Below are 27062 nucleotides of genomic sequence, written 5' to 3' on the forward strand. Positions count from 1 at the left end.
TTAATGACAAATGTTGAGGTTTTATAAGCAAAGCACAAAAGGGGGAAGTTTTAGGGTGTACTGAAAATACCCGGAGTCCAAGAACCTTTATTTGGACTTTGAGTGTCTCACCTCAGGCAAAGTTCTGAGTCCTAATTTCCTCATCAATAAAGTTTTGATAATAAAAATAACTACCTCATGAGGTTGTGAAAATTGTCTGATAATGAATGTGAAAGATGACTTGTAAAATGTAAAAGTGCAAAACAAGTTAGCTCTGATTTATGATGTAATATTTGGTGCTGTGTATTACATGCCCAGAAAAGCTATATAAAGGTTTATTTGAAAGCCCTCATTAACTAGAGAATGTAATCATTTTGTAAGATGAAAGGGAAAGTCTGATGAGTGTTGTGCTGATTAAGGCCAGGTATACTCAGGGAGAGTGTCTCCGGTTTATTAAAAGGAAAAGAGCCTTCAAGTGATGGAAACACTGAGTTAATATGAAAAACTCACCAGATGCCCTGCAAGGACAAATGGGCATGTGTGTTTAGAAGATGGCTGTAAGAAAAAAATGGGGGAAAAAATCTATTTAACTTTATCAGAAATCTGTGCAAAGTGGATAGATTAAATAAACAACAGTTACATGTTTCTTATTGGCCATCAACATGATATTTGTTGTTGATACAATTACATAGTAAATTTAATGTGGTTTATTTGTCTAAAAAGGAACAGCTTATCTTTTGTTTGGAACATAAAAACAAGCCGAGTCCTCATCTGTGTTATTTCAGTGTCTGGTTGATGTGTACTTGAGGTTTCCTGAGCAAGACTTTGTTACTAAATACCTGGCAGAATCCCACCGCAGGGGACAGTGATTAAAAGGTGAGGTAAAGTCTCCTGTTTGGTATGTCAGGAGATTAACTCAGAATTACCTTTGATCTCAAGAAATATAATTCAGTCCCAGAAGCATTTATTAAGACTTGCTGTATGTTGGCACTGTTTTAGGTCTGAGAGTATAAAGAAAATGTTGGCACTGTTTTAGGTTCTGAGAGTATAAAGAATAAAGAATATGCTCCACATTTTGTTAATTTTCTTCTTGCAATTTTTTTCTACCCCTCAGACCCTCCCTCCTTTTAGTCAATTTTGTAGTCTGCCTTCTTTGCCTCATGGAAGGAAGCCCTGAGCTGAAACAGAAAGAAGTTAGCCTTTGTATTTTAGAAAATAAGGCCTCATGGGAATGGAAGGACTTGGGTAAACAACAGAAGCATATTCACTGGGTGGACAGAACTCCGGTCTTTTGGTTGCTATTCCCATTAATGTCTGGTGAAGTTACCGTTTATACCGAGTATTGCCCATTGACTCCCTGGTTGATACCACCTATGTCCTGACTCTCTGTTCTTTCCCTGATTTACTTATAAGAAGACCCTTTCTCAGCATCTCAGGACGCAGAGAAACTCCTGAGCTGAAAGCTTGGGACTCTTGACATCTAGGGGAATGGTGGTGAGATTGCTGACTATCTCCCCAGTGCCTATTGTCTCTTTTTCTCTTTTAGGGATTGACACTCATACCCACACACACGTAACATCCATATAAGCAGCACACATCATGGTCCAGCTAAAAAGCTAGGGACTGCACTTTATAGGCCCACTTACAGCTAGATAAAACTGTGTGTTCAGGATGTGGGAAGTCATACCAACCTAAAATAAGTTGTAATAAGTTGATAACGTCCCACGGGCTCAGCACGGACTCGGCAGGACCAAGACCCAGCCCTGCGGCCAGGTCAACACCTGAGGGAGGCAGAGTGAGGAGCGGTCCTGACGCCTGCAGGCCACGGGGCGCCTCGGCCTGATCCCCTCCGAGATGGACTGTCACCTTCTCGTTCATTGAAGCCACTGTGATTTTTGGCCTCATTTTTTATAGAAACTCAGCTTTTACCTTAAAGCAGAAAGAAAAGCCCACTTCACTGGCCCTTGGGTAGGAATGACCAGAAGGAGTCTGAGGCCTCTCCCAGAGGTACTGGCGGTTTATTAGGGGAAAGACACATTGAACGGGCGAGTCACCTCCCAGGCTGAAAAACGGGAAGGCGAGGCAATGTATTCCAGCCCCGTGGGCGCGGGGCCCCAGGGGGCGCGGCCGGGAGCCCCGGGGTGTCTGTCTCTGGGGCAGGCCGGCAGACACCAACACATTCCTGCTGCCTGGGCTTCCTTTGTGCCGTTCTTCCATTCCGTTTTATCTCATCAGCACTCTTTCTTCAGGCCAAAGACAGTATAATTAATTCAATGCGATTGCGATCTAGGCATGCCCCGTTACCACACAAGATTATACACTTACACACGGATGTTCTCAAACGATTTTAGCCACAGAGCCGAGCCCGTTCTTGTTTCACTCTCAGAAGGTAATCAAATTTCCATGTTCTGGTGAAGAAAAAAACCCAGCTTTGTAAAGTGCTGAAGGTTTCAGCATCCAAAATTGGATCGCGGAACTGAATATGGTCGTTGGCGGGCATGAGAACACGCTCAGTCACAAGAAAATGGAGCGTGCCTTGTGAAAAATGTGTCACACTCTTAATCTCCTTTTCTCCCTCCCGCCTAGCCCAGCACTGAGCAGTGTATGATGACACATTTGGCCGGTGGTTATGTCTTTGTGCAGAATGATGTTTTGGGTAATCCAGACCAATCTGGAGGCAGCCTGCTGGCCTCTGACAATTTATTTTTTTCTGTTCTGCTACAAGTAATCTCAAAGGCTTAGTTGTCAATAGAGGGCATTGAATCCCCCATCCTCCTAGCAAGTTCTTAAGAATAGATGGAAATGAAACCTGAGGGAATAACAAGTGTTCAGTACTTCACTCCCAAAACTTAACTTGTCTCTGGATTTTGAGCAGGAGACTAAAAACAAGCTCCCACCTAGTTGATTTCTTCATTCACTACAAACACAACGACTCTTCTTTTTTTGAAATAGTTATAGATTCACAGTGAGTGGCAAAGATAGTACAGGGTAGGCCCTACTGCCCTTTATCTGTTTTCCTCCACTGGTTACATCTGACACAGCTGTGTTATCATATCAAAACCAGGAAACTGACATTGGTACAGTGGGTGTGTGGTTCAGCGTCATTTTGCCACATGTGTAGATTCATGTGACCACCACTACGATCAAGATCCCGAGCTATTCCATGGCCACAAAGGCCTCCCCAGAGCCACCCTGCTATAGTCACATCTATGCACCTCCCTCACCTTCCCTAAGCCCAGACAGCCACTAATCTGTTCCTCATCTTGTAAATTCTGCCATTTGAAAATGTTAGATAAGTGGAATCACAGACTGTTTACACTTAAGGTAATTACTGCTTGTTTTAAGACTTAACTACCATTTAATTTTTTGTTTTCTGTTTGTTTCGGCTATTTTTCATTTCTCTGCTTTCAGTCTCCTGCCTGCCTGTACATTACTTGAACAGGTTATAGAATTCCATTTTTCTTTATCCAAAGCTTTTTGGTGTATCTCTTTGTACAGGTTTTTAGTGCTGAGTGTAAGCATTATATTATACCCCTATAACTTGTTACAGCCTACCAATGTTGACATTTTACCAGTTTGAATGTATAGGAACATTACCTCCCTTAAAGTCTTTTTACTTTCTTTCATTCATAATGCAATTATCTAAAACATTTTCTCTACAAAACTTGAGAACCACGTCAAGCAATGTTACAATTTTTTGCTTTAATCATCAAGCACAATTTAGAAAACTCAAGAGAGGAAATCATTGAATTTATTCATATTTAAAATCTTGCTGTTTTTCTTTCTTCTTCCTTCCAACTGTTTGAAGATTTTTCTTCTTTTTTAAGTCTTCTTTTCTGCTTTAAGAACTTCTTTTAGCCATTCTTTGGGATAGGTCTGGGTGAAAAATTCTGTTAGAGTCCCTTTCTCTGAGAAAGTATAAATTTCTCCTTTACTGCCACCCCCAAAAATGTGTTTTCACTAGATAAAAAATTCTGGGTTTATAATTCTTTTACCTCAGCATTTGAAAAATGTGCCACTTTCTCCCACCCACAATGGTTTCTGATGAGAAATCTATCATCATTGGGATTGTTTTTCCCCTCTAGGTAATGTGCCATTTCTCTCTGCCTGGTTTTAATATGCTCTCCTTGTCCTTAGCTTTCAGAAGCTGGAGTCTGTTGTATCTCACTGTGGATTTCTTTTCATTCATCCTGCTGGGGTCTGCTCAACTCCTGAATCTCTAAGTCACTGTCTTTTGCCAAATTTGGGGAATTTTCAGCCATTCTTTCTTTTTTATTTAATATCCTAATTTTACTGAGTTAAACCTTCAGGTTTTTTTCCTAAGAGTTTGGCTCTTTTATTTATTTTTCCTACTTCATTGAGATATAAATGACATAACATTTTATAACTTTAAGATATACAATGTGTTGAACTGATACCCTCAAAATTGCAATATGATTGCCTCTATGATTGGCTATTATTTCTTTGAATGGTTTTTCATCCCCACCTCTGATGATACCTGATGACATAAATGTTAGCTCTTCTGTTACAGTCCTTCAAGTCCCTACAGTTTCGTTCACTTTTCCCCAGTTTGTTCCCTTTTCTGTTGTTCAGATTGGGCAATTTTTACTGTCTTATCTGTAAGTTCATTGATTCTTTCCTCTGTCCTCTCATCTACTGTTGAGCCAATTCACTGAGTTTGTATCTTAGTTATTGCATTTTGCAATTCTCAAATTTCCATTCATGTCTTTGTGTATCTACTGTTCTTTTGCTGAGTTTTTATAAGTCTTCATTTGCTTCAAATGTGTTCATAATTGCTCACTGAAGCACTTTTATGATGACTGCTTTAAAATCCTATTCAGGTCATTCCGATGTCCGTTACCTCAGCATTAGTGTGCTGATTACTTTTTCTCATTCAAGTTGAGATTTTTCCTGGGTTTTGGAATGGAAAGTGACTTTTTCTATTGAAACCTGAATGTTTTGATTATTTTTGTCATAAAATTTTCTATCTTACTTAAATCTTTTGCTTTATTAGACCTCTTTTGACACTGCTCTGACAGTGAAGGTGGGGGTGCTGCGTCATTACTGCCACATGGACATTAAAGCCCAGGTCCCCCACTTGTACTTATCTTGCAGTTCCCCAGCAGGGGAGGTAAGAGTGCCTTGTTACTGCTGGGCAGGTTCCCTTGTGGCCTCCACTGACATCTGGAGTGGGCAGTGCTTCATTATCACTGGATTTGACAGTCCTGGCTTCCCACTATGTCTTTTCTGACTCTACAGAGTGTGAGGTGGGGTAGGACAAGTGCGTTATTACAAGCAAGAGTGGAAATCTAGGCTTTCCATCCAGCCTTTGCTGATGGGGGTGAGGCCGTGAGTTTTTTCCATGAGGTTTGGCTGAGAAAGGATCGTTTTTGTCTAAAAGTTTTGTTGTGTTGCAGCTGCCCTTTTCTGGTCCTTTTGCAGAGACAGCAGCATTTTCTTAGGGCTTTGTTGTCTGCTCCCACTGGCATTTCCAGGCTGCTGGCCTCGGCTTTATGTCTGAGACCTATGAGGCAAAGGGGAACCCGAGAGACTCACTGCCATGTTACACCTCTGATCCAAGGCCTCTGGCAAGTCTGCCTTCTTCTCTCCACTTGTGAGTCTTCTTGTGTCTGTTTTATATAAGATGTCAAGGATTTGCAGCTATACCTAGCAGAAGAAGTGTGTCTACACACTCACTGTTCTTACCCCCAGTATTTCCATAATTAATAATAATGACAATGGCTGCTAGGTTTTGAATTTTTCTACGTGAGCAAGACCACCTAATTCACTTAATTCTCACAGTAATCCTATGAGCAAAGTCCAATAGTTACTGTTGCCATTTTATGCATGAAGAAACCTAAACTCAGAAATACAATCATGTGAACATTTAGAACAGTGCCCACCCGCCCTTGCCTGCCTCCAGTGGGAAGCCAGTCCTGGCTGAGCAGGGCCTCCCCTTCAACCACCAGGCCTTGGTCACAATGGATAAGACATGCTGCTATAGTAAATTTTATTTCTTATAAAAAGAACCAGTGTCAACCCACAGATGTGGGCCAGGCAGAGCCAGCAGCCCCTTGTCCCCACTGGAAGGCCAGTGACAAGGGGTGGCCATGCAGAGGCTTCACACATGTAGCTGCTGAGGCTCCAGTCCCTGAGGTAGGAGGGCATTTTGGTCCCCCACAAGCCTGGGAAGGGGCCTTCGAGGGACCTCTTTCTCAAAAATTAAAAAAAAATAAAGCAAAAAAACCCTGAAAAAATAAACAAGGAAATGTAAATTTAAAAAAAACAAAAAACTAACAAAGGTTAGGGGATATTATTATTAATTACTTTGTCTGATGGCTCTAACTTAAAAGTGGAGGATTGGAACTCCAACCCAGGACAGTCTGTGCCTGTGCTCATAAACCTGGGCCTGTAATTTCTCTCATTTTGAGTGCAAACATATGCATTAAGCAATTTCTGCTGCATCCCAATCTATATCTTTATCCATGTCTCTTATTTCACTGCCACTGTTTTCTTTCCTTTACTCTCTCTAGAGCTACAGTTCCCAGATTTCCCTCCATTTATAACCTAATAATAAAATAACCAATACATATATAATATGTTGTTGTTGACAAAGTTGTTTTATATTTGTTACATTTAATACTTTTTGAAACCTCATAACAACCTTACAGGCACATATTGTTATAGTTAATACTCTACTTTAAAACTGAAATTCAGGGACTAGCTCAGGGTCATATGGTAAGGAAGTGGTCGAGACAGGACTCAAACCCAGGGCTATTTCCACCACCCTACGCTGCATCTGTGGTCCACAGCTCACTTTCACATCCTCCATGTGTATCTACATGCTTATAGCTTTCCTCTCTTTGGACATCCTAGTAGACTGTAAAGTAGCTTCACCTCTTAGTTGGGGGGAAGAACTGGATAAACGGCCCAGCAAACAAAGGGGTGCTTCTGTACTTACAGATCTCCTCTAAGAGCTGTTGATACGTTGAAGAGCAGTTAGAAATACTGCTTATAATAACTCACCTTTCTCCTGTTGCTTGCATCTCCCATGGAGTCATGTTTTGAGATCTAGTGAAGAATGGAATGGTTAATTGTATGTAGGAAGAGATGGTTTAAAGATAAATCAGCCACATGGGGCTTACTGCAGTAGATCCTCGTCAGCAGAAGAAAAACAAAGGCAAAGACAGCTCAGATCAAGAAGAGGGACTTAGAGAGATATTTAGAAGATATTTTCGTTAGGAATTGGTTACCAAAAGTCCTTGTGTGTGTGTGTGTGTGTGTGTGTGTGTGTGTGTGTGTGTGTGTGTGTATGTGCATTTGAGAAATGACAATAATGCTGCCTAGGTTTCTGATTTCAAAAACTGGGATGGGTCATTTTGTTCATAATTGAGGTCAAAGATAAACAGTTGCAAAGAGGATGGAGTAGTGCATGGTAGAATGCTAAAGAGAGGACAGGGAAATAAAGGTGGTGTCAAGACAATTTGATTTGAAAATTAGGAGGTAATTAATGGCTTTAGAAACTACTTGCCATAGACGGAGACAGAAGCAGGCAGAACAGTGGGTGAGATGGGCAAGCTCAGAAATCGTTTAGAAGTGAGAAGGAGAGACTGTGGAATGCTCAAGGGATTTTGAATTTGAAGATCCAATTTCAAAACTTGGTGCTGCTCACTTGCTATGTAGCCTTTGGCAAATTGCTTTCCCCATCTGAGTCTGTTTCCTAGAAGATCATCAACAATTTGCTCCACGAGTTTCGCTGTGATCTATTTCCTCACTGTGCATCTCTGGATAAACCATGTCATGAGGCTTTTTCTCCCTCTTTTAAACGAGCCCCCCACTCAACAATGGCACCTTCCAGGCCACATCAACCGTGATTGAGTTGACTTTTGATCAAATCATGGTTAAATGTTGTGGGAGTTTGTAGAGTTTTCTATAACTATTATGGTTTTACACAGAGAGGAAGCACATAAATATAACCTTAGTTAAGTGACCCCTAATTGACATTTAAACCATGTCACTCAATAAGTTAATGCACATAATTAGTAGATGCAATGTATTTTCTACTTTAGCACTTCTTTAAAAAGATCAATAAAACATTTGTGATTCCTACAAAAGATATTAAATTAATATAGTACCATTTATCTTGTACTTTCTTACATATTAGATTTTACTGAGTACCAATGTGTCATAGCCTGTAGATGTTGTAAAATTATTGACTTCATGTTTATCTTGTGCAGAAGTATAGGATCAGCTCCCATTTAATTTCAGGTCAAATACTATGTAGAGACTATATTTTATATTTCTCTTATATGCCTATTTGAATTTTATTCAATAATGATAAAAATTCCCACAACATACTTCTAATTCTCACTAGAACCTAGGGGGTAGGCTTAATTATCTGAATTTTAAGAGATGAGAAACCCAACTTTAAAATACGGCAAAACAGATTTAAGTGCTCATTATAGTAGCTGCTGAATAAATACATGATTAATGCTATCTTATAACAGCATCTTGACTCTCTTAAAACCAGTAAGGAGCTGAGTATACTCTCATTGCAGGCATGCAAATAAGCATAAACCAACAGCCATGCCATATGACTCTCCTAGAATATCATGTACTTCTGTCCTCTTTCTTCCGTCAATTCACTTATTTATTCTTTCATTTATTCAGCAATGAGAATGAATTAGTCACTATGTTAACTTATATTATCTGTTAGTACACATGCAGTATGACTACATGGGTGCATTCTGACTGTGCTTGCAAGGTTCTGACCTCCGGAAGCCGATATGTAACTGCAGACAATAGTAGGAGCAGCTAACAGAGCTGGGGAGGCAGCGGGTCCAAGGTCTAAGATGTCCTAGAAACCTTTCAATAACCTGAGTACTAGGACAATATCCTTGTTATTAGTCAATTCTTAGTCCATGAGGTCCTGGAAAGCCAGGCTGTATCCTCAGGATCTCAACTGCTGTTGAGGTACCTGCTCACTCTCCTTAGCAGCTGCACATCACCACGAGAGAGTTACCCCTCTGCAGTGCCCTGCCAAGCCTTGCTGGCACCTAAAGCAAAAGGAAGCATCTGTGACACTGATTCTATCTTTATATATGTTTGTGCTGGATTTTGGGAGGCATTAATCTAGATTTTGAGGTTCAGGTGCCACCTTAAATTTTATTTCCAAAGCCAGTGCTGCCCTTGCCTCACCTCAGTCCCCACCCTGACCTCTGCAAGAGGATTAAGACTGACTTGGACCACACTGGTAGAAAACGGCAGAGTTTTAAAGATGTGTTCTTGAGTTGACTCTCACCACATAGTTTGCACAGGAAACAAAGTCCATCTAGGGCACATTCTTTACTCGATGTGTTCAACCCTCCATGAGTTATATTCCCCCTCCTATCAGATCTCAAAACATTGTTTAATCCCTACCCATGGAGCCAAATACTGTCCAGAGGGAATAATGTAAAACGGCCTTGCTGGCTTAAGCAGTGAGAAAATAAATGTGCAATGTTGGCTTCTAGAGGCTGACAATAGGCACATCTGCCCACAGACGCCATTCTAAGGAGGAGGACCCTTCCTAAACCTTCACCTCTGTAGGGTTCCTCTCAGAAGCAACATTCAAACATAATGGACCATCTACCTGAAACCTCCATTAAATTCGTTGGATCCCTCCCAGGATTGACTCACTCTCTTCAAGTGCATCCCTCAGGTGAAGTGTGGGTAGCTCTCAATCCTGGGCTCAGTTTTCCCCTTGCAGCTAAGATACAACAAGGCCCTGAAAGGAAGCTCTTTCTTGCAAGGTACCATCCATTCCAGAAAACAGACCGGGCTGGGCCTGGCTCAGAAACTATTTACCAGACTTGATTATTGGAAAGAAGATATCTAGATCTTACAACCAGTGAGCAGTCCTCACACTAATGCAAAAAGGGGTGGATAAAGGAATTCCATAGAGACTCCAAAATTTCCAATTGTACCAGCACATTTGCTTTTTAAAATTCTCTCCTTTCTGTCCAACTCTTTGTTGGATCTGATGACAGGTAGCTAAAAAAAACTGGTTGATTTCTTTGGACTTCATCTTCCCAATGTGCAGAAGGCCGTCCAACATTTCCACTTCTCAGTTTATTACTCTCAGGTTTCAACTCAAAAGCCGAATCTTCCTGAAGGATTCCTTGATCAAGCCTGACCTAAATTACTTTCCCCTTCTTTGGTGCTCCCATAGCAATTTTCTTAGATATGCAGAAACATTTATTTCTGCTTTGGATTATGGGTTTTGGGTTATGGATTTATGGTTATGCTTTATCACTTTTTAAGAGCTGAATTTAGGCAACTTGCTTAATCTCTCTACCTCAGCTTTCTTATTTGTAAATGGGGATAAGAACTATTTGCCAGATTCTTATGAAATACCTGGACTTAAATTATGAACCTACCCATTTCCAGTTCCATTTTGGAAACAGATTTCATTTTGTTTCATAATATGTCACTTCTCTATACCCATTTTTATTGATCTGTGAAATGGAAATAAAGAATGTGTCTCCCACTTCCTATGAAAATTCAAAACATGATGCATGAAAGGTAAAAAATATTAGCTGCTATTATTTTATGGTTGTTACTGTTTTCTTGATTAGACTACAAACTCCTAGGGTGAAAGAATCTTGTTCATCTTCCTATCACCCACAGATAATCTTGGCTGGTGGTCAGTAAGTGTTTGTGCGATGCTGAATGTTTTCTGTACTTCTACCTCAGTTTATAATATTTGTAAGCCTTTATCATGTTTAGCTTGGAGTTAACTTACCTATCTTATCTTCCCACCTCCTTTGCAATGTGCTTTATGCAGAACAACCACTCAGAAAATACCACATAAATAAATGGAACAATACCAATGAATTCAAAGGTTTTTCACAACACAAAATCACAGAATCCTTCTTGCTAATTGACTGAACTGCCATGTTTAAGAGCAGGTTAAATTTCCCCCTTTAAAAAGTGATACTTTACAAAAATTTGACATCATCAAATGAGCAAAGAATGAGCAGGGGACTCACGCTGCCCTGACCAGCCATGTGCAAGCCACATCTTTGAGGTCATAGTCCTGGCTTCTCCAGCCAAAGAAACAAAGCAGGCAGTTAGAAACAGGTTTCTTTTTGTTTCAAATGATGTCATTCAGGTCCAGCATGAGGGATCTGCTGTCTGTCCTCATTTTTTCTGCTCTGAGGAGCTCTCTTGGCTCCCCGTGACACCAGCACAACAGAGGCTGAGGGCTGGGAGAGAGACTGAAAGGGCTGATATACCACCAGCTCTCAAAACATATGACAGCAGAATTCTGGGCTGTTACTAATGCTGATCAGCTCAGAGGCAATGCAATCAAAACCTTCAATTACACCTGGGTGATTTAATCAACTCCCTGTCAAACTCCGGCTGGAGCTCCTCTGGAACTGTACACATACAGTAATTACCATGCCAGCTTGCAATAAGATATCATTTCAGTGGATTAGAAAGCACATTCTGTTGTCAATTACCAACAGCCGATTTATAGGCCCTGAAACAAGCAATATTTTTTAATTGCTGCTTTTGTGTCGTTATCACAAAATTACTTCTGTTATGAGGCATTAAATCATCTCAGCAATGTTGGGAGTCGGGGGAGGGGGGGAGATTAAAAAGTTTTCACTCTGTTCTTTCCTGATATAATGAGAGTAGAAACATAAAACTTGTATCCCACTGTGTTGGATTTTGAAATAAAAAACAATCAAAAGCCCCAGAGATTCTCAAGTAAACAAACAATCATAAACAAATCCTGTGGCTACATGAGTAGATCAGAGAGTAGGAAACCAGGAGTCAAATTTATTTTGACCTGCACTTTTTCTGTGGCCCTGGACTCAATTTTCTCCCATTTTGCCATCTTGTTTTTCTCCCATTTGCCTATCTTCCAAGCTTCATTTTGTAGAGGTACTTAGTTCTTTGGAGGGTACGTTTCAGTTGACACCAGATGTGGCCACTGTCACCAGCAATCTGCATATTTGAAAGATTTGACATTTTTCTATTCTACCCATCTCTCCAAGCCCATTTGTTCTAATGGTGATCTGACCTTTCTAGTTCCACTTAGCCTGTCCACAGAGGTCCTTCACTTCTTCCGTTATACAAACGGAGCATCTGACACACCCCTGCTGACTGCCTCCACCTATCCCATTCCAGCAATCAAATCAATAAATCTTGTCTGAGTTAGTTTTAAAAGGTGGCACTTTTTCTCTTCCAGGCAGCAAGGTATAAGCAAATTATTAGTGTTATCATCATCATTATTATTAATAGCAAACATTCTATAGCACTTTATCCCAGGCACTGTTCTAAATACTTTGCAAATATTAGAACAAGCCTATAAACTGTATTATTATTATTCCCACTTTACAAATGAGCAGCAAATGCAATGAATGCTTAAAGTTTTGGCTACATGATATAATGGAAAGAACAGTGATGTGTCTCAGGAAGAACCAGGTTGGAATGTTGACCCTGCCACTGTAGCTGTGTCACAGTCAGCCAATTATGTATCCACTCCCAGCTTTAGGGGGAGATAGTGATAATGTTTATTAAGTACATCATGCATTATTTTATGTGTTTTACATGTATTAACTCATTAATCTTCACAATGACTCTAATAGGGAGAAACCAGGGTTATTCCTATTTGACAGATGATGAAGCTGAGGTAGAGAGAGATTAAGTGACTTGCCCAAAGTACACAGCAGGGAAGTATTGGAGCTCCTGAGGGCCCTTTCTAAACTTTACCCTGTATTGCCTCTTACGTGAGCCATTCCTCCTTTACTATTGACTATCTCCAGTCAAATCCTCTATGTTAAGATCCAGATCTGTATTCCTAATTTCCTGCTATATGTCATCACTAGGACACCATCCCAGCCATCTCAAAGTCCACATGTCCCAGCCTGAAACCATCATTATCTTGCCCTCACACCTGCCCATCAATGAATGCATCCTGTTTCCTAGAATGAATACCTCCCTCTACCTGGTTGTCCAAGCTAAAAACCTGGGCATAATCCTTGGCCAACATCTCTCACTTGAATAATTGCTATGATTTCCAAATGGTATTTCCAATTCTAGTCATGTCACTTTCAATGACACACAGATACCTCACTGGCCACTCTCTGTTCTGCAAGAGTGACTATGTCACTTCTCTTTCTTCAAAGGCTTCTGATTATTATCAAGATAAACTCCTATCATCTAAAGCCCTCACAGACCACTTTACTTGAAAGAAATGGCTTTATTTTTTTCCTACAGGGTCGGCCTTCACCTTCTTGGCTTGATACCACATATATCCCTCAGGATTGTATACTTCTCTTCACAGTCTGCTCTCCTTCCTTGCAGTTCAGAGGAACTTGGGGAAGTAAATGCTACAATCCACTGGAAATGACCTCAGTTTCTTTTCTGACTTACTCAGGCACTGTCCAACTAGGGTTGGAAAGTGTCAAAAAAAAATGGAAAATTTCAAGGATTAGAATCAGAATGAATGGACCATAGAGTTTTAAACCTGGAAAAGACCATATAGGTCATCTCTTCAAACCCTCTGTTTTTCAAGGAGAAGCACGATTTTTAAGGTCAGCATAGAGCAAAGGTGTTAGGCAAAGTTTGCAGGATGTCAAAGTTCACAAAAACAGTATGAATAAATAAATACTGAACAAACTATATGAATAGCAAGGAAGCTGAGTCTCACTCCCTGCAGTTCGCAATTGAGGGACACATCTTCTCTCATTAAAGGCATAGATCTCTGCCTGGCATATTCCATCTGAGTCCTGTTCATGGAGAGAGTCATTGCCTAAGTGACTGTCCTCAAGATACTCTCTAGAAACAAGCAAAATGTCTCCCATGGTTAGATATGGTTGTTAAATTGTCCTACAGCATCTCCTTCTGAGAAAGACATAATGAACATTGGCATGTTGAACACTTTTAGAAATTGTGCAGTAGAAAACAACTTTAATTTGTTTAAGTCAAGATTTCTCAAACTTACTGGCTATGGATCCCCACTTTGTTTTGGAGTTTAATACTAACCAAAATCTCCTGAAATTGAAACCAAATGGACTGTGATGATTTAGTCACTAGTTACATTTCAAGTGCCCGAGAGCCACATGTGAGGAGTGGTCACCGTATTGGACAGCGATTGGGATAACTGAACCAACTACACCAATTAGTTAGATGATAAAAATAGCACTGTTTTGCTACTAATTCCACAAAGCAATTTTGCTTATTTATAGTTCCTTAGAATCCATGTCCCAAAGGAGGGCTCATCATGAAGGGTAATTCAGGCACTGTGCTGTGGCAGAAATATTTGAGACAGAGTCTGTGAGTAAATCTTAAATTCTACCAGATAGGTCCCCAACAAACATACAGATCTGGACACCCCAGCACCACTTACTTACATTAAAAAACAGCATCTCACTTGCTTACATCCAGTTCCTGGAATCTGCTCTGGTTACTGGCTGTGCACAAAGCTGACTCAATCAGTCATGTTAACACCATACCAAGCAGTTGGCAAGAGCAGAACATGCTATTCCTTGCCCTGGGATGATGGAGGGAGATTTGCCACTGTGGCTCCTGGCCAATTCTGTGAAGGATGCCCTTGAAAGTGAACCTCCCTGTAGAGACAGAATGAGCGAGAGCAAAAGTAAATAGCACTAGGTAGACTCATAAAACTTGTCAAAATCTTTCAAGCATAGCACATTTGATGATTCATGGGGTTTGCAAAGATTTACCAGATTCAAACAAGAAGCGTCATGCAGAGTGGTCATTCCAGAGCCCCAGAGCTCGTGTGGCAATGTAATCATGATGGCATTGTTAGGGAACTGTGTGCACCCCCCCTCTCCCAGCAACGCCCCCACCACCACCACCCGTCACACCGTCTTAAGGCAGCACAATACTCAACCGGCAGAGTAGTGAATGTTATTGATTCCCCCTTATTCTTTCCCCAGAGACAAAGACTTTATATGCTCCCTCTGGAAATCCGTTGAGGAATGATTGGCTCCAGTTTCTCTCTGTGTGGATTGAACCCATTTTCTTCCACATAGTCATCAGCAGGAAGAGAGAAGCACTGATTCGTCAGCCCGTGTGTTCTAACCCTTCACATTTTCAGAGCATATTGTAATAAAGCTCTTTTCCTTGTGCTCCTTTCTGTAATTTGTATATTAACCTCTTTATTCATACCCAGCTAAAATTCATCCTATTTCCACCCTCTGCATATTCTCACTCAATACTGTACCTTCACCTTTTTCATCTGTGACCGGCCACTGCACTTTCTTAACCAATCAGGGCTTTTTCACACCCAGAAGCTGGATTGAGACAATTCTTGGAGAGAAGGATTAATTGGCTTCTGAATTCAGCTTAAGCAGCTGCTAGATGAAGACTTACCACTTTGATGAGCCCATGGCTGCCACAAGGACAGATGATTGATTTACAGATACATGCTTGAGTATGGTTTGTGTTGGCGCACTGGTATAAGCTACTTCCATGATTATCCTGCCTACAGCCCAGCCCCCCCACCCAAAACCATCCTCTACATTGCTATGGAAAAAACAGATTTTGTTTTTTTCTTGCTTTTAATAAATGTTTATGGCAGGTATACAATGTGTCAGGCACTGTAGTAGGGACTAGAGAGAAAATGATAAACAAAACCCAGTCCTTGCCCTTGATTATAGCCTAATGAAAAAGAGTAATCAAGGAGTCACAAATGTACATGTGTATTTACTAGGAGATTAGATCTAATAGGGGTTGGGAGGGGAGTGCGGGTCAGGAAAAGCTTCCTCAAAGAAGTAATGACTCAGCTAATCTAAAGGAGGAGAATTTAATTAAACAAGGGGGAAATGGTTTCCTGAAAGACTAAACAATCTGCACAAAGGCCCTGTGGTGGGCAGTGGAGGTGTGATAACAAGATCCTTGAGGCCCATATGCAGCAGAAGGGGGAGAAAGGTTTAAGATAAGGCTGAAGGGAGAGGTAGAGGCCAGACATTGCAAAGCTTTGGTGTCCATGCTAAGAACTTTGGTCTTTATCTCATGAATAATGAGGGGCCCTTGAAGTCTTTGGGCAATAGGAAGGCATTGGATGCTTTCAGCTAAAATATTAATTAATCATGCTCCTTTTCGTCTCAAAGCTGTTAGGACTTATCATAGCCTGCAGAATAAACTTTAAACATCTTGCAGTGGTATTAAGATCCTCTGCATTTGGTCCCCCGCCTTCCCCCTGCCCCTGTCCTGCCCTGTATTTTCCTGCCTGTCCCCTTATGCAGTGGGCCCTGGGTCGCAGCCACCTATTCACTGAACTCGCCACATCCCTCCCGGGGCTTTGTGCCTTTGCTCATGCTGTCTCTTCAGCGTGAAAAGAAAATACTGCAGCTCTTTGGAAGTAGGAATGATGTTCTGTTCATGTGTGTGTGTGTCCCTGGGGCCTGAAACAGAGCCAGATGTATAATGGAGCCTCAATAAATGCTCACTGAATGAATTAATGCCTTTGCTCCTTTATTTATCTGTTGAAATTCTACCCATTTTTTTAAAAAAGGCCTTCATCCACATTTAACATCTTTTATGAAATCTTATCTGATACTCTAAGTTAGGATAAATTGTTCCTACCTTGTTCCTACCCAGACCATAGTTTATACTGTTTACATCACTATTTCTTTTTATTGTCCTTTATTGAAGAGCAGATGCAGAGAAATGCAATCCGTTTACCTGCCTCAAGAACTCTTAAGTCAAGACAGACACTTCACGCGGGTCCTCAGGTCACCTGAGAGAAGGCAACACTTTGTGTCTCATCTAATTCGTCTCCTAACCTTGACCTGACTCGTGTCCGGTGACACTAGGATATGAGAGAGTGTACTTGGGGAGTTAAGTGGATGACCTGCCAACAATCGGTTTGCATTAGAGACTGTGAGAGAACTTTACCCGAGTGAGAAGTCAGGGGACAGGCAGCGTCTGAAGGTAGAGAAGAGGGACGACTAACAGCAGGGCTGTATTTACCGCAAGGACTTGTCTCCTGGCCCAGCCCCTGCGGCTCCTTTCCAAACTCTGTGGGGAAAGGAAGAAGTCAGGCATAGTACAATCAGGAAGGCCTGTTCCACGAACACCCTGCAGCGCACCGGGGCGGGGGTCTTGCCTTCGGCTGTCCCACCAAGCAGAGCCCTGTTGGTCTGGGGTCACTCCCCTCTCCTGACTGTCCTCATCCCCTAGAAAACGGTCTGACAGTAGATTCTGAGGTTGAAGGAGATTCTGCAGAGGAGGCACAACAGACCCTGTGGGACCGGAGCTTAACTTCTTTAAATATGTGTTGGGCTCAATAAGGACCTTGGTTTCTCCCATGGCCAGTGTGACCTGGGAACAGCAAGCTATGCATTACAACTGGATGTTTGACGGGTATTTCCTCCGCTAGAGAAACCACACTACCTCACCAAGGTCAGGAGGCCTGCACAGCCCAGCTGTCCGCCAGCCCAAGAGCTCCGGCTGAGCAGGGCCCCAGCCCTCCTCTCGCTCCGCAGCCAGGACTGGAATTCCCGGCAGGAGCTTTCTGCAGTTCCCTTCAGCGGGCCTGCTGGCTGTGGTCGCCACCCGCGTCTCTGTCCTGCCTTGGCCGCCTGCGCAGCCGCAGGGAGAGGGCTCTCCTCACCTACTGCCCAGGAGTCCGTGTCCGCGCCTCGGCCGCTCCCTCCAGGCGCTGCCCGCTCCCGATGCGCAGGCTCTGGAGCGCTTTGGACGTGCTTGTCCCTGGGACTAAGGTAGCAGCAGGGGCGGATGGAAGGTGCTCCCTACGGTTCTGCGTCACAGTTGGCCCGCAGCCGCACGGCACCGCAGCTGTCCTTGAACTAGTGCGCGGTCAAGTTCCTCTTCCACAGCCACTCGGTCTCTCTGGCTCCTCTCCACCGGAGGCTCGCAACCCCCGAAAGCGAACCGAGGAAGCTCCTTACTGAGAGGGCTGAGATGTTGAATCTGCTGGTGCTGCGACTCATTCCTCCTTAGTTTATTTTCTGTAGACTTTTTAAGTAGTAGAACTGTGAACCGGTCTTTGCTGCATGGCATAAGAATGGGAGCAAAGGGCTCTGTGGAGTTTCTTCTGTAAAGAGGCTTATGGTCAAGTCATTATTAGGTTCTACTGGTGAGGTCACACCCATGGTTTTCAGGTGACCAGTGTTGTCTACCCGCGTCCAGACTTCTTCATTCACAGTGCGTGTGCGCGCGCGCGCGCACACACACACGCACACAGTTGCCTAAACAGAGGAAGAAAGCAGGCATTACTTTCTCTCCACCAGGAACACAAGAGCGGCTCCTTTTGCAGCCATCTCGAGACAAACGCATACCAGCGTGAGTGTATTTTGGGGAGCGCTGACTTTTAGTTCCTGGTGCTCAGAGCACTCAGGAATTACATAAGACGTATTTCATAGGGAAAGTCCCACCACATTGCCTGGCAAGGCAGGCGCTCCATAAAGAGTAGTGCCATTTCCCTTCCTCTCTTCTCTCTTCTGTAAATAGACGTTGTCTGCCTCACAACATGTCCATTCTGTTCACTTTTTTAACCCCCTTTGCTTCAGGCCCCCTGGGGCGTCTTTTCCCTATTCAAAAAAAAAATTTCTCATGAAAAAATATCTGATATTAATTCACATCTTTATATGCATAAACACTGCCATGCTCCCCCTCTTAGACTTAGACTGCATTTTAAGCCCTATATCAAATTGTAGAATAGAGGGCTTTAATCTTCTGTTAAAGGCATTTCAGGAGTCAGAGTGAAACTGGAGGAGTTATTTGGGGAAGAACAGGGCTCTTCCTCCATGTTCTGAAATTAGGCCAATATAAGTGTTCGCCTCTCCCCCGTGCATAAGAGAGGGATTCTTCCAATGTGTGATGGGTGGGGGGATTTCTGCATGCATTCCATGTGGGAACAAGCCTAGACGCCACCAGCTGACAGCAGAACGCAGCTTACAAACATATGGTATGCATCTTCCTTTAGAAGCTAATAAAGAGCATGGCCATAACCCTTCTCACTATGGAAAGAAATATCACAGAGCCCTTTTCATCCATCCTGCTGCCAACTAGAAAGAACAACTCAGAATTTTCTCATTAAAGTAGTCTAGAAAGCCGAAATGAGAATTTTTCACATTGCCTGTGGATTCAGCGTATCAGCCCTCTACATAGTGAACTTCTCTCAAAGTAATTCAAGATTGGAGTCACTTTTCAGTGCACTTTCATACACCTCCAGAACATATTTGTAAGGGTTTCAAAACCATTATTATCTTAGCAGCTGTCTCCAAAATTCTTCTTTGGAAAGGAACTGCTTTTATATAGAAAATTAACTTAGTCAGCTGGAGTTGAAAGGTTAAAAATGTGGTACCTTGTGGGCCTGGATACGCAGGAGAAAATCAGAAGGAGAACAAGACAAAAAGGAATGAAAGAAAAAGAAAGGGAGCTTAATGAACTGTCCACTAGGAATGAATAAGAGTCAGAGAGAGAGGAGAGAGCCCAGCAGCATGTGGGAAGGATGGTGTCCAGGACGGAAAGTATCTAAAGGACTTCTTCAAAGACAACGTAGTTAATAAGCGAATTGAAGTTGTTTATGTTGATTTATATTTATTTCTCTGCTTTCACCAACCTTCCAAAAAGGCCCATGTGAGTGCATTTTTGTAAAACCCAGGGAGAGAAACTGTGCTCCATTCCTGATTCAAAATGAGGTCAGTTGCCAATTCATGGAGTGAAATTCAGTGTAAATTGCTCACCTCAGAAGCAAAGATGAGCTTGTAAAAATCCCCTGGAGATTTGCAGAAATCTTAGGAAAGCATTGGACTTTCCACAGAACATAAATGGGGAAATCAAGTCAGTCATATCTAAGTTCCCTAAGTCTTGCCTTAGGTTACCATCTGAGTTATCATCTCTTGTGCAGATGAGGCTCACCGGTGATGTTCTGAGTTTCTTGGGCCATAATTTGCATTTTCAGACTGACTGTCAATGGTCTTATAAGTAAACCTCAAGGAGGCTCTTGGAAGGGCAATGGAATTTTTTCAAATAGTTCATTTTACATACACTGAAAGATGTGCCTTTGAATGAATTTCTCTGATTGAAATATATTTTCCAAAGCTCCTGAGGCTCTGCTCGTCCCTGAAAACTCCCCAGGGAATTGGAAGAAGGGAGAGAAACAGGATCATATTGTTTGTGCAGAGCTGCTCACAAATGTTGGGTCATGGGATCAGATTCACACGCTGGGTAAATCTTGAAGAAAAAAATCTTGAGAGATTCCATAGGATATGAAAGCCAGCCAAAAACCTCGCTGCTTATCCATTTCTCCCCCTGTGAGACCAGCACATAAACAATTTTTAAACAGACAGGGGAGGATGAATAGTAGCTCTTGAAGAGCCACCCTTGATGTCAAATTCCATCCAGATTCATCTACAATTCCCCAAAACTATTATTATCCTTATTTAGGACTTTGGGATCTTAAATAAGATGCAGATATAATTTCAGAGGGGTGTTTAAGATCCAGTAAAAATTCTAGAGATGTGCACATGTCTTTATTATTCTGATCCTGTCCCCAAGATCAAATAGGGTGGTCGACTTTGTACACCTTATTTTTCACAGCTCAAAGGACAAGTGAAAACCAAGCATATATAGAACTGAGTCTGGCTGGGAAGTGCCTAACTAGTAACAAATGATTTCTGCTCAGAAGCCATACCTACTGGCACTGGGTGACGATGATGATGCTAGTGATGCCAGCTGCCCCTGTGTATTTACCTGTAAGCCAGGTTCTGCCCAAAAGACTTGATACAGTGTTTCATTAAATTGTTATGATTATCCAATTACCCTATGAGGTAGCTGTTACTCTTCCCATTGCAAAGATGAAGAAACTGAAGCTCAACCAGTTTAAATAACTTGTTCAAGTGTTAAGCTAGTAAATGAGCCTGGAATTTGAATTCAGGAGTAACTGACTTGACAGTCGTGCTCTCCCTGCCTCTGTCTTAGTGACCTGAATCACAGCTCTTCGTGGAAGGGGTAGGAAGGCTGCAGACAGGATTGAAGTAGCCCTCAACAAAATGATGCGGTACATGAGGGAACAGCCAGCATTTCTCCTTTCCACAAAGACCCTCCCGTAGAGGACCAAGGATTCTCCTGTTATCTCCATCTGCTACCTCTCAACAAAACTGGCTCTCAAGTAAGAATTTAGTTTACTTATTTAAACCATGTAAACTACAATGAAAGAATGGTTAACTTGGCTCATGATTAGATTTGGAATCTATATAGGCAGCAAAATCTTGAGCCCAACAAATTAATCTATAGCAACACATCTTCTGACTTAAGTAGAACTAAAGTGTTTTCAACTTGAAATACGGGGAGCAAGAGGGTTTTTTTTCCCATCAAATCAACTCAATCAGTGAGTTTTCATGAACTCAGTGTGAGTTGGAAACCTCTAAAAAATATTGGTAGACCCATTCTTAGCTTCCAAAAGGCTTACTTTAAAAATTGCCTGCCTTTGCCAAAAAAGGCAAATAGTGTTTCAGCTATACCTGGGTATTGTCTTGCCTCAAACCTCTCTAAAACAACCTTCGGAATCTATTAGGAAGAATGAAAAAAAATGCTTTTTTGGATATCTGGGCCTTTGCCCTACAGATTTCATCTTTAGACATCCTGCAGAGTGGGGCAATGGTTCAGTCATCCACAGTTCATGTGCCTGGGGAATTCTAGGTTTGTTTTTTTTTTAAAGAAACTTTGGAATATTTACTTGGATTCCTTTAAAGCTCAGAAACAAAATGAAGGGTCCAGCTTTGAAATACCATTTCTAATCTTAACTTTGGATGCCCTCATCAACTAAGCTTAAGGACCCTTGCTCACAAAATAGCTATACTTTTTTTTCTTTTTATTTTTAGAATGATTGTTTTTAAGGTCATTAGTCAGAGGAGGGATAAATGTCGCATGGGTTTAATATTCAAAGAAAACTCCTCATCTCAGCCTAGGAAAAAAAAGGGTGAAAGAAAAGAGCTCCTATCTGTGTGAGGTCAGGCAAAATGATTATGAATTCCTAATGCCTTAAACAAAATTTTAGGTCCCATAAATTTATTCAAAAATGAACACTTAGAAATATCATTGATTACACAATGCCACTATTTTGTAAATAGCTCTGATCCACTTTACAATCTTCTGGTTGTTCTAACTGTGTGCTTCTTGTCTTCTGAGGCCCATCATTTTCATGAGTCACCCAGTCCTGAAGAGTATAGGTGTGTAAAGGCCAGGATCCACCTAAACAATGCCTGTTCTCGACATTTCACAGGCTGTTCTGGCCAGCCTGGTAGTCACTGCATTGTTTCCTCATGGGAAAAACTGCAAAGCTATGGAGTAAAGAGGGACAGCAACTAACATCCTGAGAAACCACTGTATACAACGCACACTACTTTGCACCTTTAACGTCAACCCTTACCACCACCCTATGGGTAAACATTACTAACCCCTTTTTTCAGAGGAGGAAACTAGGACTGAGAGGGGTGATGTAGTTATCCTAGGGAATAAAAGCTAAGGTAAGGTCAGGGTTGAATACAGGTCTCCATCTCATAAACTTTGCTTATCTTACCCTTATGCTGCTTCTCCATGCTGCAGAACCTCAGCCTAAGACAGCTTTAGAAAGAAATCAATCAGAGAAAAGGACTCCATCCAGCCATGATCCTCATATTTCTGCAAGACCTAACAAGCTAATGACTCCCAGAGCAGGTGTCAACTCAGCCCGGTTTGGTATCATGTTCCTGGGCTTATTTACAGTATGGCGTTCGTTCTGAATTTGTGAGCTGAGTCTCTGCACTGTGCCCTCCAGGCTGGAGTTCCCTCTGCCACCATAAGATCATCACTCTTCTTCCAACACTTGGGCTCACTGGATACTGACATCTTCTACATGAAGCAATTAGTTGAAGTCCATTAAAAGAAATTTCTAAATCAGGATTCCAAAATCCATGAGCTGCACCAAATTTGGAGAGAGGGTTTCCTTCCATTACCTAACTGGAGTTTAAGTATTAGAAGCAAGAAAATAATAATAAGCAAATTATAATAATCAAAAAACCCAGTATGACCAATTTTCTCTAGTTTACTATTTACAATGACCCCAAAGGCATTGGCAACTGCAATATTGAGATCACTAGCGGAGTGCCCTGCAAGGTCCTATACCCAGTGCTTGTGAAGTCTTTGGCTGCTCCAGGCAGGAGTGCCAGTGAGATGCTATGAAGTAATTCAGTTTTTAAAAATAGAGTTTTAAGCTAGTACACATACTTAGCTGGTGACAGGGAGAGGAGAAAGGACTAGTTTTAATTTAGTCCCTTCTATGATGTAGGCATTTTGCTGGACATATTCACATACTTACGTTATCCTTACATTCTCATAACAACCATACAAAGTGGGTACTATGATTATTATTCATAAAGGATATGGATGCTCACGATATTTTCTAAAGCAGCTTATTACAGTGTGAGTCCAATCAGGTAAAGTTTTGTTGATATCATACATTTCTGCATAAAAAACCCCAACCTGGCAGGCACCAACCCCACCCGAGCACCTGAAGAGACAACTGGGGATATGACTTCCATTCTGATTTCCAGTTCAGGATCATGGAATGGAATGAGCGTGTGTTTATTGCCCCTTTTTGCTGAGACCCCATTAAGAAGATATTAAAACAAACTTCACAACAATGAAATGAATAAAAAAAGAATGAGAGATTTCAATGAATTTGTAGAATAAAGAAAGTAGAAGAATGAATGTGAATTGACAAAGTAGAAGGGAGGGAAACTTGAAAGAAACCTTAAATGTGAGCAAGATCCCGTAGCTGACCTGGCTGAAAAATCAGGAGGGGCTCGGGATTCAAAAAGGCAGGAGTAGAAAGGTAATCCTGACACTGAAGGTTAATCTAGAGAACAGGTGGCCCCTCCACACTCCTCTGTTACCTCCGCAGGCAACATAAATCTAGGTCCTTGCCATGAGCAAAACCATCAGAGAACTCTTCTCTAACAGAATAGAATAAACCTTCTGGGGAAGAACTAGAGCAAGCAGCCAGTTTGGCTGTTAGTGACCCAGAGTGAGGCCCTCCTCACTTATTGCCTGGGACTGTCCACCGTCATTGTAGGGCCTGCAGCATTCAGCTTGGAGAAAGCCTGCCATCTGACCCATCCTTCGCGCACACTCAAGGGTCCCAGACAGTCTGCTTATCGCTCACCCTTGTGTCTGGAGAGATAACCAAAAATCACCAGACATTTGAGAAAGCCTATTACAAGAAGAACCCCAAAACACATCAGCTGTTTCCAAAAGGAAAAAGAGAACTTAGGGAATGGAAGAGAACTTATAGAACACAACTAATTAAGTATACTTAGAAGGACTCAAGAATATTTGGCATGCATAAAACAAGAATAGAATGCTATTTTTTTAAAAGGCATAATAGGAAAAACAGAAAGGATGTTTATTTTGGTAATTAATAATATGATAGTGAAATGGTATATTCAGTAGATGGGATGTAATGTCAAGTTAAGGAAAGCTCCCAGAAAATAGAACAAAAGTCAGTTAGGAAGAAAAGATTAACAAAAATCAAGAACATTAAAGATCAGTCCTAGGAGAGCTGACATGTCATTCATAAAAATTCTGGAAAGAGAGAATGGAGGTAGCACAGGGCAGGAAATTATCAAAAACAAAATACAAAACAAAAACTTCCCAGACATGATGGGAGAGTATCTTTGAATCTAACGGGCATTATCTATAACGGTGCCTGGTGTAATAAACAAAAATGGGCACCTCTCAACACAATAGCGTGGAATTTTAGAACACCAAAGATTAAGAGAATAGCCTAAAACTTTCCAGAGACAGGAATGGGGAAAAACAGTATCTGAACTTGCATAGGTCATAGTATGAAGCTAATAAATAAATGTTAAATTCTACAGAAACAAAAACAACAATATAAGCATATTATTTAGGGAAACCACCAGAGAACCCCAAAACAAATAGCATTAAAAATTGGTTATCTCCAAGGACAGGCTTGGCAGAGGTAAGGCATGGGCCATGAGTGTTATTGTCAGCATGCAAATATTACTTTGGAGAAATATATAAACATGTATTATAAATATTATATGTGATCAATATATAATGGTCTATCTATAGTATATCAAATCTTATATGCAGTTAATATGTATAATATCTCTCTATGTGTGTATAAAAGTAACACTTTCAGGCTGTGTATTTATTACCCATTGAGAACAAACTCATCAAGCAAGGTTTTACATCGTAACATCTAAACAAGGTTTATTCTTGCCCGTATGTGTCGCAGTACACACATGTAATCCCTGGTGAGTTTGATACAGAGCCACAAAATCATATCCCACAAGGTTTATAGTGGCCTGGAAAATAAACAAGCCTCCTACCAGCACAACTTTCAAATAGTCAGTGGCTTAGGCTGACCAAAGAGGATATAAAAACTGTTGGTTGAGAAGTGGAAACTTCAAGTTGAAAAACATTCGGGATTTTCTGATCTCAACTGAATGTTTTTCTAAAAACCAAACTTCGTCAGACCTTTCGTCAAAATAGGGAGTGAGCCATAGGCACTGTGGAACCTTTGACTCTTCTTGCTGTGAAACATGCTGGCAGAAAGAAACTTCAGGAAGCTGTCTGAATTATTTTGAGCCATGATGAATTCCTTTAGGGAAAGAGAAATAGTTTCCTAATTGGTCCCTTTGCAGCATAAGGATTGGTCTCAAATGGGAGACGGCCACCAAGTAAAGGATTAGAGTCCATGCTGCTTGGTAGAGACTAGAAGAAGTCAGGTTTGTGGGACCTAAAACACTTGGTAAAAACTAAAGTCTAAAAGGTAATGTGGAAAAGAAGAGAGAGTTCAAGTGAATGTATGAGGGTGGGGTGGGGGAAAAGCAGGAATAAGACAGATTAGATTCCTGCTTAGTATGTGAGAAATGCAGAAAAGCTATATTATCCCAGTGAGCACTGCATGCATTAGGCTGTGTCAGCAGCTGCTTGGGGCTCAAGTTGCCATTGGTGGTGTTTTTCCTAGCCTGGCAGCTTTTCAGTTAACTATGCAGAAGGCATTCTTGGAGTTAGGGCAAGGTGCAGACTATGCTGTCTCACTCACAGCTGATAATTTCCCTTGAGGCAGGTGAAATGCAGGAAGATAAAACCAAGGACTCAAGAAAAATTGCATTAGTGGAGAAATGAAGAGTGCAAGGATTCCAAGTAGGTGAAGCCAGCCAGTAATACAATAATTCGAAGACTGCAGGTAAAAACAGCCCCCTGGGATGGTGCTCAGTCAAGGAAGGAAAACAAGAAGCCCAAAATTGTGATGAAATCATTTTGCTGAGAGAAGAGTTACTGTCAATATATATGCTGTGGGATAGAAGGAACAGAAAGAATAACAGCAAGCCTGGATTCAGAATGAGACAGATTCCAGCTCAAATGATCACTGTCAGGTGATGGAAAAAACGCTGCCACGGTGATGGGAGCTGCAGAAGATCTAAGGGTATCGCATTCTAGGATGATTAATTCAAGCGCAGGTATCCAACAGAATCATAAACTCAGTGATACCAATGTTTTTTTGATCTGAAGACTTTCTCCTAGGAGTGGAGGATGACAATTCAATTTAGAAGAAAATGTTAAGGACAGCCACACAGCCGCAATGCTGAAGGTAGGGGTTCTGGACAGATCTTCGCGTGCCCCCCATAATTCCTACCCGTTTGTGTCCACTTCCTGTATAACGCCCTCCTGTTCAGTGTGGGTGGGACACTCATCCACCCTGACTTGCTCCTGAGTGATAGACCTTGACTCCCAGGATTACTCTGTGTCACCTAAGACTCCATTTCAGCAGACTGGAGCAAGAAACCCTCCTTGCTGGCTTGATGAACTAGTGGTCATGTTGAAGAATTCCAGGGGGTGCAGGGAATGATAGAGAGCCCCAAGGGAACAGTGGGGAAGCTGCAGGACCTGAGGCAGCCTCTAGCTTACAGCCAGCAAAAGGCTGTGGCACTTGGTCATATAGCTACAAGGATGCTCATCCTACCAACCTGAATGAGCTTGGAATTGAAATTTCCCCCCAAACTCCAAACGAGAATGCAGCC

General features: G+C 41.7%; 2 long non-coding RNA genes across 2 annotated transcripts; both read right to left on the reverse strand.

Annotated features, from left to right (window-relative positions):
* Positions 1–1974: 1974 nt before the first annotated feature.
* Positions 1975–2556, reverse strand: LOC140850195 (uncharacterized). Its single transcript, XR_012132880.1, has 2 exons — positions 2305–2556; positions 1975–2222 (listed from the first exon to the last, which is right to left on the reverse strand). It is a non-coding gene; the product is annotated as an uncharacterized lncRNA (long non-coding RNA).
* Positions 2557–5936: 3380 nt separating this feature from the next.
* On the reverse strand, positions 5937–18096 carry LOC108391942 (uncharacterized). The gene is made up of 4 exons (XR_001851886.3): positions 17615–18096; positions 16897–17019; positions 14385–14600; positions 5937–7050 (listed from the first exon to the last, which is right to left on the reverse strand). It is a non-coding gene; the product is annotated as an uncharacterized lncRNA (long non-coding RNA).
* Between the last annotated feature and the right edge of the window lie 8966 nt (positions 18097–27062).

This window comes from Manis javanica, chromosome 6 (genome assembly GCF_040802235.1).
Source record: "Manis javanica isolate MJ-LG chromosome 6, MJ_LKY, whole genome shotgun sequence".
NCBI lineage: Eukaryota > Metazoa > Chordata > Mammalia > Pholidota > Manidae > Manis > Manis javanica.